Source organism: Camelus bactrianus, chromosome 14 (assembly GCF_048773025.1).
Source record: "Camelus bactrianus isolate YW-2024 breed Bactrian camel chromosome 14, ASM4877302v1, whole genome shotgun sequence".
NCBI lineage: Eukaryota > Metazoa > Chordata > Mammalia > Artiodactyla > Camelidae > Camelus > Camelus bactrianus.
In genome coordinates, this window is record NC_133552.1 from 8,567,058 (window position 1) to 8,577,881 (window position 10,824).

At 38.5% G+C, this 10,824-nt stretch overlaps 1 protein-coding gene across 1 annotated transcript in view; it reads left to right on the forward strand.

The window, feature by feature from the left end:
- Window positions 1-10,435, forward strand: part of RFC3 (replication factor C subunit 3) — a 75,817-nt gene extending 65,382 nt beyond the window's left edge. The window contains exon 12 of the transcript XR_006723528.2: window positions 3,332-10,435. The gene's annotated coding sequence lies outside the window, so the exon portion shown is untranslated. The remainder of the gene's footprint in view (window positions 1-3,331) is intronic.
- The last annotated feature ends 389 nt before the right edge of the window (window positions 10,436-10,824 follow it).

Genomic DNA, 10,824 nt, shown 5'->3' on the forward strand with positions numbered 1-10,824 from the left:
CTCCTCTTCCTGCTCTGTCTCCTCTTTTCCTGGTGTTGAAAAATTTAGGGATTGGAATAAATACAAAACAAAGCATGCTTCCTTAACTTAGGTTTATCTGTCTTCAGCCTGAAGGCAAAGGCTGTGATGGTCATCTCCCTGTGGTGGATCAATCCTCTTTTGAACCAAGATCTTGGAGACATAACCAAAGCAAGAGTGTCCCTGAGGACTTGGAAACTGCATATGTGGGGTGCCCCTTTGAGACTTGGCATCTCACAGAACAGACCATTTAGGACATTTGCTCAGCAAAAGGAAATTTGACTGGCACATACTGTACGTTGGGTCCTATGCTGAGAATGTAGCTCATTTAAGAGAAGGTGAGAGTTCCCATCAGAAAAATGAAGTAGACTTTTAGTTACCTTTCAGCAGTAGACTTTTAGTTACCTAAGAATTATAGACCAGAAACCATGACAATGATACCTATATAGTATTTCTCAGGTTTTGTTTTATTATTGATTATCCATTATTGTTACTATTTTAATGTTGCTACTTTGACATATTCATTAATTCACTTGTTTATTCAACTGCATACTCAACTCCCTAACATTTACTTAACTCCAGCTGTATGCTAGGCATATATTGGGCAGATAAATAGGGCAGATTTTTCCCCCAAGAAGAGTTAATACAGCATAACAATTAAGAATTTGAACTTTGAAATTGGATGGGTGGTGTTTGAAGCTCACTTTTTGTCACTTATTTGGAAGTTACTCTCTCTTAACCTTGGTTTGCTCATGTATGAAGTAGAGATTAATAGGACTACAGTGGTGATTAAATGCATGGGAAGAGTTTGGCAGAGTACCTGGCACATAGTAAACATTCATGAATGCTTATCATTACTTTTATTATTGACATTAACCTGCAGCCAGCTCAGAGACTCCTGAAAGTAAACCAGCAGTAAAGAAGAGCATGACAGTGTTGTCAATGCTCCATGACTAGTGGGGCTGAGGAAACTGGCACTTGATCCCAGCTACCAGGATCACAGAGGGCTTTCTGAGAAGACATGGTACTTGAGTTGAGTCCTTGGGCAGACTAGGAGCTACTTTACAAGAAGTCAAAAAAAAGGGTGTTCCAGGTAAAGGAGAATGGCAGCTATAAAAACAATAGATGTGAAAGCTCAAGGCACTTAAGGAGGAGGGTTTTAAAGAAACCGACAGAAGCAGACCTTGTAGAGTCCAATTCGAGGTAGGATGGTGCATTCACCCATTTTACAGATGAGGTGGAGGCCTAAATGCCTTGGTTGAAATGAATTGCCTAACGTTAAGCAACTGGAGAGCGAGAGAGCTCTTTTACCCCATAGCCTCCCATTGCCAATGCAGAGCTGATGCAGGATCACATCCTTCTGGTCGTTTATATGTAGAGTCAAGAATTTCTGTAGAACTTTTCATCAGCAGCTTTTCCTAACTATCATTTATGATCTTTTTGATAACACTTAGATATTGAGAGCTGATAAAGCACATGTTGCTAGAACTCATTAATGTTCTTCTTTTCTAGAGCCTAGCCACACTTTCTATTACCTCCTCTCCTCATTGCCAGGTCAAAGAGCTACTTGAAAATTCTTACCCATATGATCTAGTCAAGATGAAGAAAGGGAACCAGAGAATTAATGATATGAAACCAACAAAAAATGTTCAAGTCTAGCTGTACTGGTTTTCAGCCCCCAGTTTCTTATCATTAGTATTTGTTTAGCCGATTAGTCACTCAAGAAGTGGAGCTTACACCTACTGTGTCCTAGGTCCTGGAGACACTGTTATGACCAAGACAGACTGCCTTTGACCACAGTGATGGTGGGAATGTGACGGGTAAATAAATGAAGGACTGCAAAACAGTGTAATGAATGCAATTATAGGGAAATCTGAGGCTGTTCTGAGGGCTCCTGGGACGTCTGTTCTGACCCCAGGTATTAAGGAAGGCTTTCTGGAGGAAGTAATTTCAGCCTTGAGTTTTAAAATGGGTCAGAGTTAGTGAGCTACAAAGGGTCAGTGGTTGGGTGGAGGAGACTTAAGGAACAGCCAGTGTAATGACCTGGAAGGAAGAGAATGCATTCAGGACAGAGAAGTGAATCAGTGTGGCTGTAACGGAAGAGATTCATTTACCTCCAAAGGAGAGGCTGGAGAGTGAGGCAGAAACCAGAAATGAAATGCTATGTGAACCTGAGGAAGGAATTGGAAGTTTATTCTCAGGACAACATAGAATCATATACTATATATCAGAAGAATGAAAAGCTCAGACTTGTATTTTAGAAAGATCCAGTTGCAGTGCAGTGACTGAGTAGATAGCCTAGGCCAAGACTGGGCACAGGATCATCATTTGGGAACTTTTCTAATAACTAAAGCAAGACATTGACGACTGGGATGGAAGTAAGCGGAAGGATGGGGATGGTAATTAGCTTGGTAGTTGATTGGACACATGAGTGGATGAGATATAGGAATCATAGATGAATTGCACTCACCAGGCTCTGTTAAGCAAACCCTCATCTGACAGTGCCATTCAGAGAAGCAGGGGACACTGGACTAAGGACAGCCTGAGGGTAGAGAGAGGGTCAGAAAGAAATAGAAGTGAGTTTTGTTTTGGACCTTTTGAGTGTGAATGTTGTTGAATCACCCAAGTGAAGCTGTCTAGCATAAAGCAGGCAATGCAAATGTCAGTTTATATACAGAAACTTAACAACTAGTTATTTTCCTAAGACACTCTGGAAAGAGGTTAGAACTCCCTGGACAAGGACTTTTGCTATCTGTGCTAGAATCTGGGAGTTTCTCAGCACCCAGAGCAATCCCCACAGGCCCTAAACTGAGCCCAGAGCACGAGCCAGGTGCTGGTGGGAGAACAAGGACCATCTGGAGGAGCCTAAAGAGGGAGCCGGAGACACTTTCAAATCTCTTCTTCATTATTAATCCATACGAAATCATTCTGAAAGCGCCAAGATGCCTGAGTAATAAATGAGCTAATTTTGTGATCAGCCTGAAGGACACAGTGGTTAAGAACACGGGCTTTTGAGCGGATAATTCTGGTTTAGAATTCCAGTTCTGTCACTTATTTTGTGACCTTAGGGAAATTAATCTCTCCAAGCCTCAATTTCTTTATCTATAAATGGGATAAAACTACCTAGTTAAGTATTAAAATATCTAGCTCATCAGATTATTGTAAGGATTCAGTGAAATAATGTATGTAAAGTTTTAGTAAGTTGCAGTGTCTGGCAAATAGTAAGTCTCTGATTCTCACCATAGCTGCTGCTGTTTTTATTATGAGACATCCAGGAAAGAAAAAAATATCCTTTTTTCCCTGTTTACTACAGTGGCCGGAGATAAAAGGAGGACACAGCAACACTCGTTCACACAGATGTGCACAGAGCATGTGACTATACATTTATTTGTAATAACCGAAGACTTCATTTTTTCCTTGCTTTAAAACCATAACCATGTTGTTCTATGGAAATACGGAAGAGAAGTATATCCTGTTGCTAAGTGATGTGCTCATGTAATTACTGGGGAAACAGATGGCCAATCCATAGTAGACAGGTAATTGCCTTGGAAGTGGATTTAGTTAGAGATTGGAAATGATGATAAAACGTGTTGTCCTTATGATAGTGGTATTAAGGCAGTTCATGGTCAATTATAACAAAAAATTATATTGAAAAGAGCATCTTATTTCTACTTTAAAGTTAATAAGAAGCCAACACTTGCTCTATTATTGAGCCAAGCTTTGGAAGAAAATGGAGCCATTCACTGTGCTAAACAAATGCTTTATTCTAGGCTACTTTTCCTTCCAAGGAAGGAGTTGAGTATTGAAAAATCCAATTATCTATTCATTTATTCAGCCAACGTTTATTGAAAACCCACTATTATTCTTTTATGTGCTTCCATCCTTCCCTACTCTATACATTCTTCCTCCACTTTGCCCCCATATACTCCAAATAGCACACAAATTTAGAAATGGGCACCTTACACACACGTGGTTGATGGCAAGGTAAATTGGAACAACCCTTTAAGAAAGCAAAATGCCTCTATAAGTCAAGGACAAAAATATTATGCCATTTGGTCCACCAGTCTCACTTCCTTGGAACTTTACATGAAAAAAATAATTCAGCAGCAGAAAAAAAAACTTTGTATGAGGATATTTATTGTAGCATTATCTGTAATAATAAAAAAACTGGAAATAATTTAAATGTTCAATACTAAATAATAATTAAGAATGATAATCCTACATTAATTCTTCATAATATTAGGCAACTTTTCATAATATTTGCAAAGTCTCCTTAGAAATCCGAACAAAATTAGTTATCTCTTAGATAAAATAGTTTGCCAGAATTCAGCTGTTCTATGTTTATAGCTATATGAAGAACAAGCATGAAATATAAAAATGACTGGGAAAGAGCAAACAAAAATGAAAAAAGTATTAGGAGAACAGAATAATTTTTTGCATTTTTAAAAATTTATTTGAAATGTATTTTAAAATACACTAAAAGTAAATACCACAAAGAATTGTTTCATATGTGGTCAAAATCCAAGATGGCATCTTGACAGTGGCAAATAAAAAGGCTTCATTACTTTTAGAATTCAAATAATCTGAGAGAAATAAATAGTTCTGTTTCTCTGTGTTTCATCTCTCTTATTTTCTATTGTGTGAGGCATTTACAAGTATATTGCATTTCTCTTGCTTGTGAATTCAACTGCTGCTGCTTTTCCACAGACAGCCTTAATCCTTTGTTTGGCTGTCATAGTTTCTACTGCAGGAATTATGATGCTGCCAGCAGAGAATTCAAAAGCTAAAATGAAGAGATTTTTAGAATGCCAGTGCAGCATACTTCCCCACTTTTCTGGATACTACACACATACACACACACATAGAGAGAGAGAAAGAATGGCAGTCCTACGTTAATCCTATATAATATTATATATATATAATATTAATTCTATTTAATATTAATTATATATATAATCCTATTAAACTCTAACCTTGTTCAAGGCAGAGACCATAAAGTTAATTTAATTTAATTTATTTTATTTAATCTGATAATGTGCTTTCCATGCTATATTTATTATTATACAATAAAATAAATATATTCGCTAAACAGTATATCTGCTAGCAATGAAAAGGGAAAATGGAAAATGCTGGCTTTCCTGAGAGCAGATGTCCATAGTTTTCCTCATGCCCAGGCCAGGGTTTTGTTTTCTTTTTCTTTAAACTTCCTAGACTCTAATTTTCAATCCCACAGCATAGTTTCCCAATCAGTGTTGGGTAGGAGAGATGAAAGTTTTGTCTACTTTTACATATATTATATGAATTATTAAATAAAGAAAACAATTGCTAAAATCATAATGGTTTATTTTAAAATTGAGAGAGAATAACTATTTCTAAATGAGAACTTCATTTAGGCTAAAAAATTGCAAGGAAAATGCTCGCTTGCCAGAGACGCTGAGTTGCAGGTGTCTCCTATGTCCACGCTGCTGAGGGCACATGAGGACCCTCCAGAGCTCCTTTCCAGCCACCAGCCACAAATTTAAAGGCATTACACGCAGAATCTAAAGAACAGTATTTGAAAATACACTTACAGATAGAAAGAAAAAAATACAGCAGGCAATGGTCTTCCTGCTTGTATATTATTCTACTCAAAACTCAGTCTAGACAAAAATCACCCTCGTCCTTTGGTGACAGAAGCAGGTGTCTCAGAGAGGCCTGGATCACACAAAGTCAGACTTTGCCTAGGGGGGAAGCATTCTTCATTGACAACCATCTGGATTTTGACTAGATGAAATGTGATAATGCAAAATATTGCCTCCTAGTCCCTGTGAAGGTTTGGCTAATAGTACCAATGATGGTTTCACTAAGGCCATTCACAGGGAGCAACTGCATATATATGTATATATATGTGTTATGTGTATGTATATGTGTATGTACACGTGTGTGTGTGTGCATATAGAAAAGTTTTAAATTCTATTTACTATATGCATTTTTGTCTTATATTACTTTCCTCACCTACAATTACTGACATAATTTAACACCCAAAGTCAAAGTTGTTATCTTGATTTTTTTTCAAAATTAAAGATGTAATTTCTAAGTGAGTGTAGGGGATTTTGAGACATTAATCTGTTAAATTTCAAGGTCCTGAAATTTTAAAACTCTGAAAAGGGAAAGATCCTGGACATATCCTCCTGTTATTGAGGTGCTGGCAATGTGGATGGATTTGCAAGACACGCAGAGGTCCACTTTTTCCCCATACAGTCCTTGAATCATAAAGCACAATCACAGACCAAAGCAGTTGCCCCGTCGGCCCCCTCAGAATGCAGGTGTAGTCCTGGGTAGGTAAGTCTATGTACAAGGCAGGAGAGCCCAGGCTTCTGTGGGCCTCTTTATTGTAAGCAGATTTTAAAATGAACCAGAACCTTAATATCCAGGAAGAAAATCACAGGCATGGAAAGGAAGGTTAGCCTGAAGTGCAGGAAACAGCCTGCAGGTCTAATTTTAGACTGTGAATCTCAGCAGCATCCTTTAAATATTACAGAACACTCTGCTGTTTCCAGGGCCCCTTCAGGATCTATTTGAGTATATTGGGATCAAGAGAGCCCTCTTGTTGCCGTAGAGCTGAGCGAGTGCTGCCAGTGGTCCCATTTTAGCTCCTCTAGTTGTGCTCTGTATCCCGGATATGGCCCTTTCTACAACCACTACACTGCAGGCCGAGCACAACCCAGCGGTCATGACTGAGATACTATTTAATTTCCTCCGTGAGCCATCTTGTTGCATGTAAATTGACCTTTTCATGACTCTAGAATTTCCTTATTAGAAAGTGACATGTTCCCTGGGATTAGAAACCTTACCTGATGACAGTGTGTATAAAGGTGTCCGGATAAGATTTCCTCATTTAAAAATGAAAGGAAGTCCTTTGATTGACTCCACTAGGAGGATTCGGAGCATACAGACAATCCACATGGATTTCACTAGAAAATCTTTGCTTGTTGGAGCAACTGGTGAAACTGGGATCAGAGATAGATATGAAGGAGCTCCGAGAAGCTGAGAATAATTATGGACACCACTTTCCGAGTGCCCCTTACCTGTAAAATATTTAACATATGCCATTGCTGGTGTTCCTCATAGCCCTGCAGGGTGCGTATTCCAGCTAGGGACACTTGGATTCAGAAAGGTCCAGAAGCTTGCTCAAGGTCATCCAACAGATGAGTTTCTGAGCTGGGATTTAAACCCAGGTCCTTGGGCTCTACTCTTTCCATTGCATTTTTTCTGCATCTCAGAACAAATAACTCTTGAAAATAAAAATACTGGGGAGACATGCTGTGGAGACATTAGTTTGTACGATTGCAAACATTACATTAATAGTATCTATTTGGACTGGAGAATCCTAGCAGTTTCAGACCTCAGCAACTGGAGTACCATAATTATTACTGAACCAGTCCTAAGCCAGGCTGCTAGGAGTCAAACCCTCACATTTATTTGGAATGTGGCCACTGTATGATTTGGGGCTATCACTTTTCTGGGATTAGGTTTCATGAGCTATAAAATGAGGATAATAATTATGCTTTCTTCATAGGGTTGTTGTGAGGATTAAATGAGAAAATGCTTGCAAAATGCTCTTGGGTAATCAATGCAATGTAACTATTATGATTGCCAAAATCACTTATAAATGTTTTTGTCTCACCTGCCCTATGTATGTGGGGAAGAAAAAAAAAATTTTTTTTTAACCGAAGAAAATTTTTGTAACAGATTAGCTTGTGACTTGTTACAAAACTCAAATAATGGTACCAAATAAAAAGAGAAGGCTGATGTACAACATTTGCCAACAGTGGAGGGCATTGCAACAAAGCATTCACCGGTGGATGGGAAACACAGAGGCTGTCACGCCCCATTACTTCATAGCCTAACTTCGTGCTGACTCAGCCAAAGGCAGGCAGTAATCACAGCCAAGTTTATATGCTGGAGAATTGATGTGGTCATATTTCCACATTCTCCAAAGCAAAGTCAAAAAAAAGAATGATCAGAAAGTTTTTATGACTCTAATCATGAAATGCTGACAGCTCTAGCATACTGATTTGCTTTTAATTAACCTCTGTAATTTGAAGTGAGCTGCCCAGCCAAACTTGCAGGTAGAGCATGGGAATCCCTTTTGTCTTTTGGTCATTTTGGAACAAAGAACTTGTCAGCTCATGTTTGTCCTATAGAAGGTAATTGATTAGGGGTGGTGGTAAGTGTTCAGATGGCATTTCTAAAGCACATTCATCTTATGCCACCACAGTCCACACAATCAATATTGTTTATGCTAATGATGTGATTGCCCCACAACGTCAGAAATTTTGAAAAGCTCATGCAGGAGCAGCCACAGTACTGTATTCAATTATCTCTTTGTATTTCTAATAGTAGAAATAAATTAAAAGACATGTGTTTGACCACTATTCTGAGCTGGCAAATCCATTGTTTTCTTGTTAAATGGTACTAATTGTGGTTGTCATGGAAACCCTGAAGGTACTTAGGCTAAATTGTCCAATCTATTGTATTTTTTCCTCTGTGAGAGATTATTTTTTTGGCTGACATTGAGGCTCCTCCTCTAGAAAGCCATTATACATATACTCACAAGACACTTGCTGTATGTTAAAGATCCTTGATAAATCTGTTATACCAATTATATTTATAGAATGGTTAAGAGAATCAATTTGCTTCGAATGTAAACTGAGTATCTAGAAAAATTAATAAAACCGGTTGGCTGGTTTTTTTCCCCCAAAGTACTGATGTAAAACCTGGATGATTTTGATTTCTATGTGTATGCCTTTAAAATACAATTTTGCAGTAACTTTTTCCCAAAAAATGGAAAAAATTATATTAAAGAGTTCTATCTGCTTCACTTTAATCCCATGGACAGATTTCATGGGAAACAGATATTCATGGAGTATATGTATGAAGAGGAAAGTCTCTAGAGTTTTACGGTCTTAGGAAGAATATTAGAAGACCCACCACCTACTAATTGTGGGTACTTTACTTGGGTTTCAGCATTCTCATGTGTAAAATGAAAGTCATGACTTCACTGGGTTGTTGTAAAGCTGAAACATAACAATACATGTCATGCTTCTGGTTCAGTGCCAGGCAGATAGCAGATGCTCGAGAAATGTCACTCCTGCTCCAGTCTGAGTCTCCCTAATCTACTTCCCCTTCTTCACCCCCCGCCCGCACAAAAAACTTACTCCTAGGATCCTAGAGTGATTTATTTGAATCAAAAGTAGAGAATCTTTTGCTGACAGAACGTCAGAAAATGTTTAGTGTCCTCACACTGTCCCCATGTCAAGGGAGACAAGCAGTTTCCCAGGACAAGCCTGACCTGGAAAGAGAAGCTTGATAAATTCCATAGTGACAACTTCCAAGTAACCCTCGAGAAGTTTATTCCCCTCCCAACACAATATCTAATCACGCAGGGGTAGGGTGGCGAGGGGAGAGGACTCATTGGGAGCAATCGTTTACCCTTTGTGTGTGTGAGTTTTAGGAAATGCACAATTGAAAATTTTTAACATGGTGATATGAGCTCTTCCTTCAGCTCTCTACACCCATGCAAAACCTTGATCTGTGCCATGATGAAGTGTAGTACCATATTAGTAGCTTATATTACCTAAAAGGAAATAAAGTCTTATGAGTCTATCTTACTAAATCTTCCCTACTACATATTTGATTCATATTATACATCTTAAATATTTATTTTATTGAAAGCAAATATAAAGAATAAATCAAGTTTCCCACTGTATCTTACATATGCCTAAATTAATAGCATATGAATATACTTAACCACATGACATTACCATTGTTTACATGTATTTATCCCCACAGATTGAACAATTTACAGATAGGGACTGGAGCCTGTAAAACAAAACAAAATGAAACAGAAACTTGAAATCTCTAGCACCAAGTCAGTTTAGGCTATTCATTAATTCAGTGATGATTTACTGAGTGTACTATTTCCCCTGCACTGTGCTAGCTGTGGGGGATTCAGTAGTGAACGCGGCGGACATGTCCCTTTCCTCATTGGGCATTATGTGCCCCATCTACAGTAGTGGACACTAAGTGCCCTGAGCGGTGACTGCAGGCTCTGGGAGCACGTGGTGTCTTCCTAACTGACATGGGAATGACATGTGAATTGAACCAAGGCAGACTTTCCCAAGGTGATGACTTTGAAGCAGAGAACTGAAGATGTGCAGCTTGGATGGAAAGGTTAGGGAGAATGTTCCAAACAGAAGGAAATGCAATTGTACACAGTTGAAGGTTAGAGGCCATAGGACAGTTTCTTGAATTCCTGTTCCTGCAAGTTCCTAGGGAAGAGTCGCAGACTTGTACAAAGCCCATACTGGTGACGTTGATCTGCTGTTTTTACTAGGAGATTGTGGGTTTTTTTTTTTTTTTTTTTTGTATTTTTCCTTTAAATAAACTCAGGATCAGCTCTGGAGATCTGTGTCATAGGCTGAGGTTATACCTCTGATAGGCCCTGATAGTGAGACCTTTCAAGATGACTTTGAAGCAACATGCCATACTCCCAACACACCCCTGAATGAAGCCCTTCGGTGAAGAACAAAGGCAAAATCAAGGGTTTCTTTGGGATTTCAGCTTGCTTATCTGTTACCCTAAACTTCAAACCCATTTTAGTTTCTCATGAGGCTGCTCACTCATATGCAAGTTAAGCAAGAATTTGAACTATTATCCAATATTTTAAATAAAGTGTAATAGAGATGCCCAGAATTAAGGAAATTGTAGAACACAGTGCAATGTTGGAGTCCAATCAGAGACAAAGAGACAAATCAGAAGCTC